The sequence below is a fragment of the Helianthus annuus genome, chromosome 9, assembly GCF_002127325.2.
Source record: "Helianthus annuus cultivar XRQ/B chromosome 9, HanXRQr2.0-SUNRISE, whole genome shotgun sequence".
NCBI lineage: Eukaryota > Viridiplantae > Streptophyta > Magnoliopsida > Asterales > Asteraceae > Helianthus > Helianthus annuus.
In genome coordinates, this window is record NC_035441.2 from 119286460 (window position 1) to 119291435 (window position 4976).

The window sequence follows — 4976 nt, forward strand, 5'->3', positions numbered from 1 at the left end:
CAGCAGCCGAACAGCCACCCCAACCCGAACCCGAACCCAAACCCGTATCCTCAGCAGTATTCTTCACGGGGATGGGGGAGGGGTAGGTTTCGGTCTGGTCGAGGAGGCAGAGGACGCGGGTCAGCCTGTGCACAATCCAGTTGGGTCCATCAAATGCAGTCCTACCCTTACTGGGCCTGGTGGGCCACACCGCCCTGTCCGTACCCCACCCAGCCCACTTGGCAGCCCAGACCACAATCCAAACAGCCTTCGGGTCCATCTTCATTCGCCGGATACGGGTTTCCAGCCTAGCCCAACACCTCCGCCGACCATCCATCGGCCCAGTACACCGGCTTTGCAGGTCAGTCGCCTTCGACACCTACTGCCGCGTACGGCTACAACGCCTTGTGTCCATCCGACTTAAGTGTTGCCTTCTCTGTGATGCAATTGCAAGCTCAAGACCCTACCAGGTACATGGACGCGGTGCCGAGGCCCATGCTACTCAGGACCCAGGTATTATTCAAATCCCTTCTTCATCTACTGCGTGTAATAAACTTTTGGTCGGTAATGGCGCGTGTATTCCAATTCTTAAATCTGGGACCGGCTTTTACACCCTTCCAAACCGAACCTACATCTTACCTAATATCCTATACAGTCCCCAAATCATTAAAAACCTTATTTCCGTTAGACGTTTTACACGTGATAATTGGGTTTCTATAGAATTTGATCCGTTTGGTTTTTCTTTGAAGGACCTTCGGAATGGAAGAATTCTCTCCCGCCACAATAGCACTGGGAACTTATATCCATTCACCACACCGCAACTGTCTCCTGCTGCTTGTTTCCTCATCACTACCTCCGCACCCTGGCATGACCGTCTCGGCCATCCAGGAGCTCAAGTTTTAGATGTTTTAAGTCGTACTTTTAATTTCCCATGTAATAAAGACCATAGGTCTACTTTTTGCAACTCTTGTCAACTTTCGAATAACAAACGTTTGCCTTTTTATGCTTCTAATACATACACTTTTGCACCATTTGACATTATCCACTGTGATTTGTGGACCTCACCAGTTCCGAGCAAAACCGGTTATAAATATTAGATGGTTCTAATTGATAAATTTTCACACTTTGTTTGGGTTTATCCTTTAAAATTTAAATCTGAGACATTTCCCACATTTGTGAAATTTCACCGTCTTATACTTACACAATTTAACCGTCTTATCAAAACCTTTCGGTGTGATTTGGGAGGCGAATTCGATAACAATGCCTTTAAAACTTTTGCTCAACAACACGGTCTACTTTTCCGTTTCTCTTGTCCCCAAACCTCGTCCCAAAACGGTCGTGCGGAACGTATGATTCGTCGCTTAAACGACATCATACGTGCCCTCCTTATTCACGCCAACTTTCCTCCCTCCTTTTGGGTGGAAGCCCTTCACACTGCCACCTATCTCCACAACATCATACCTACAAAACGCTTAAACTTCTTTACCCCAACTTTTGCCCTTTACCTTCGCCACCCCACATATGACCACTTACGAGTGTTCGGATGTGTGTGCTACCCAAACACGTCGGCTACTCAACCCCACAAACTTCATACCCGGGCTATTCGTTGCATCTTCCTTGGTTACCCACCGGACTTTCGTGGATACCGTTGCTTCGATCCCACCGCGGGTAAGGTTCATATTTCTCGTCACGTTACATTCGACGAGTCTACCTTCCCATACACCATTGGCTGGCAATTGGGTACCTGTTAAGACACGATTAGACCTGTTTGACTGAAAAATACACCCTTTGACTTTTTTAATTTATAAAATAATTAAAATTACAATGTTAGGATCTATCATTTATTCATCTTTGTACATAAAACATAAAACTGTTTTATAAACATGAGGTAGAAAGTAGTTAAACGAGTTGTAATCATGTTTGAAACTTATGTTGTGCGCGCCGTCAGAAACCTGTTAAACCTGTTAAAACACGATTTGCCAGCCTTACACCATTCCCTCTTCGGCCACCTCTTACCACTTTTTAGACGACCAACTACCCCCGACCTTTCCTTTTTCGCCCAACCCAATCATCCCCACCACACAACAGCCCGACCCTCCACAACCACCTAAACCGACCCAGCCCTTTACCTACTCTCGTCAACCCCGTCCGCAAACCTAGGCCCAAACCTCCGTGGCTGCCCCTTCGCAGCCCAATCGTCCTTTGGCCCCACCCGGTTTTCCGCCTTTACAGCCCACTTCGTCTTCGGCCCAGCCAAATCCGGCCCAACCAGCCCACACCGTCCCCTCATCCGCTCCCTCCAACCCACCTTCCCAGTCCACTAACGTTCACCTGATAACGACTCGGTCCAAAACCGGTTCACTAAAACCCCATACACCACTCAACCTTCACACGTCCACCATCTCACCTATACCCACTACCTATGCAAAAGCCTTCTCGGATCCTAATTGGACACACGCCATGCAAGCCGAGTTTAATGCATTGCAGGAAAATGAAACCTGGGGTTTGGTTCCACGTCCGACTGACAGACCCATCATTCACTGTATGTGGCTTTTTGGCCATAAGTATAAGTCCGACGGGTCCTTAGAACGATATAAGGCGCGTTTGGTGGTTAATGGTAAGTCTCAGACTGTTGGGATTGATTGTGAGGACACATTTAGTCCGATTGTTAAACCGGCTACTATACGTTCGGTTTTATCCTTGGTCATCTCTCATTCTTGGCCAATCCATCAGTTGGATGTCAAGAATGCTTTTCTACATGGGCATTTACAGGAGACGGTATTTATGCATCAGTCACCGGGTTTTGTGGACAGACGGTGTCCGAATTTTGTGTGTCGACTGAAGAAGTCTTTATACGGCTTGAAACAGGCCCCTCACACCTGGTACACTCGTTTTGCTACTTATATTCTTTCACAGGGGTTTCAGAGCAGTGTATGCGATATTTCCTTGTTCATTTACAACAAGGGCCCTCACGTCGCGTATTTATTACTTTACGTGGACGACATTATTCTCACCGCATCCATGAATGCTCTTTTACAGGATATTATCACCTCACTCTCACGAGAGTTTGCCATGACTGACTTGGGACGGCTGCATCATTTTTTGGGCATTAAAGTAACATAACAAAACAGCGGTTTGTTTCTCTCCCAGTCACAGTATGCAAAAGAAATTATTGATCGCGCTAACATGTCTTCGTGTAAGCCATGTGTTACTCCTGTGGACTTGTCGTGTAAGCTTAGCGCTACTGACGGGGCTCTTTTCCACGACCCAACTTTATACAGGAGCTTAGCCGGTGCTCTACAATATTTGACATTTACCAGGCCCGATATCTCATACGCAGTTCAACAAGTATGTTTCTTCATGCATGAGCCGCGTGATCCGCATTTTAATTTTATGAAACGTATAATCCGTTACTTACAGGGCACGATTTCGTATGGGATTCAGATAATCAAATCGGCAGTACATTCTCTTGTAGCATACTCTGATGCAGATTGGGGCGGTTGTCCTGATTCACATCGTTCAACCAGTGTTTATTGTGTCTTCTTGGGTGACAATCTTCTTTCGTGGTCTTCTAAATGTCAGCCAATTGTATCTCGTTCGAGTGCTGAGGCTGAGTATCGCGGAGTAGCTAATGCGGTCGCTGAAGCTACATGGTTACATAACTTGCTTCTCGAGCTTCATGTTCCATTGCAACGCGCATCGGTGGTCTATTGTGAAAACGTCTTAGCCGTTTATCTCTCGAATAATCCAGTTCAACATCAACGCACGAAACATGTTAAGATTGATATACATTTTGTGCGTGAAAAGGTTCGTGTCGGGCATATACGGGTTCTTCATGTTCCGTCTTCATCTCAGTACGCCGACATCTTCACTAAAGGATTATCTCAAGAGTTGTTCCAATCTTTCCGCTCCAGTTTAACCGTCTGCTCCGCGCCCGATCAAACTGCGGGAGGCTCTTAGCATTATAGTATTTTTAGAATTGATTTGTATAGATTATGAGATTGAATTGTTTCCATACTTATCTTGTATTCATTCCCTATATAATTGTATTGTATTGTTATGATCATTGATTAATAATACCATAGACCACTTTTATGTATAGCCATCAAAAATATTTTCAGAAGGGAAATATCCTTCAATTTCAGCTTCTGAGATAAATTTTAATTTTTCCGGAAATTTTTGTCTGTTGGGACATTCGTTGGCATAATGTCCTTCTTCAGAACATATCCAGCAACGACATTTTTTCTTCCCTTGAGGACAAACCTTAGGTTTTTCTTTAGAAAAATATTTTCCCGGTGAAAATTTTCTTTTCTTGGTTTTCCAAAAACGTTTTTTAGTTTTTGTTTTATATTTATTTTTATATTTCTTTTTTAAATAACCTTTATCTCTTGTTGATTCACAACCAAAAGATAATTGTGGTAACTCGGTGAGTTTTTTACAACAGTTTTTATTAAAATGTTTTAACTGTTTTTGTTTATTAGAAAAATCACAATAGGCTGCAATTTCCTCTTTAACAATTCTTGTAGCAAACCCAAGAGAGTGCATTGTAAACTGATTTTTTTCTTTATTCCATCGTTCTTTTGCCTTATCTCCGACGATGGGAATTTTCATTAAGTAGGCATCAATCCAAGAATGGAATTCACCTGTGCCTAATTTATATAAATTTGTTTCATAAAGACAAGTGAAGTCGTCTAAATGACATATGTCACAAAGTTGTGCTTTAGCAAGATTTGTCTTTCTTTCTCTAGCAACTTTTGATTTTCTCGGTCTTTATCTGTCATGAAGTCAAGACCTAAAAACATCATGTATATTGCATTTATTATTTGATCAAAAAGATCCTCACCATGCAATTCTTCATTCCAAGTTGTTCCTTTGATTAAGTTTTGGACGATTCCTGCAGACTTATGTTCAACCAATAATAACAAAGCCTTAGCATGAGAGAACTCTTCTGGATTAGTCTGAATGATTAGACTGATCTCAGTGTTCCATTTATCAGT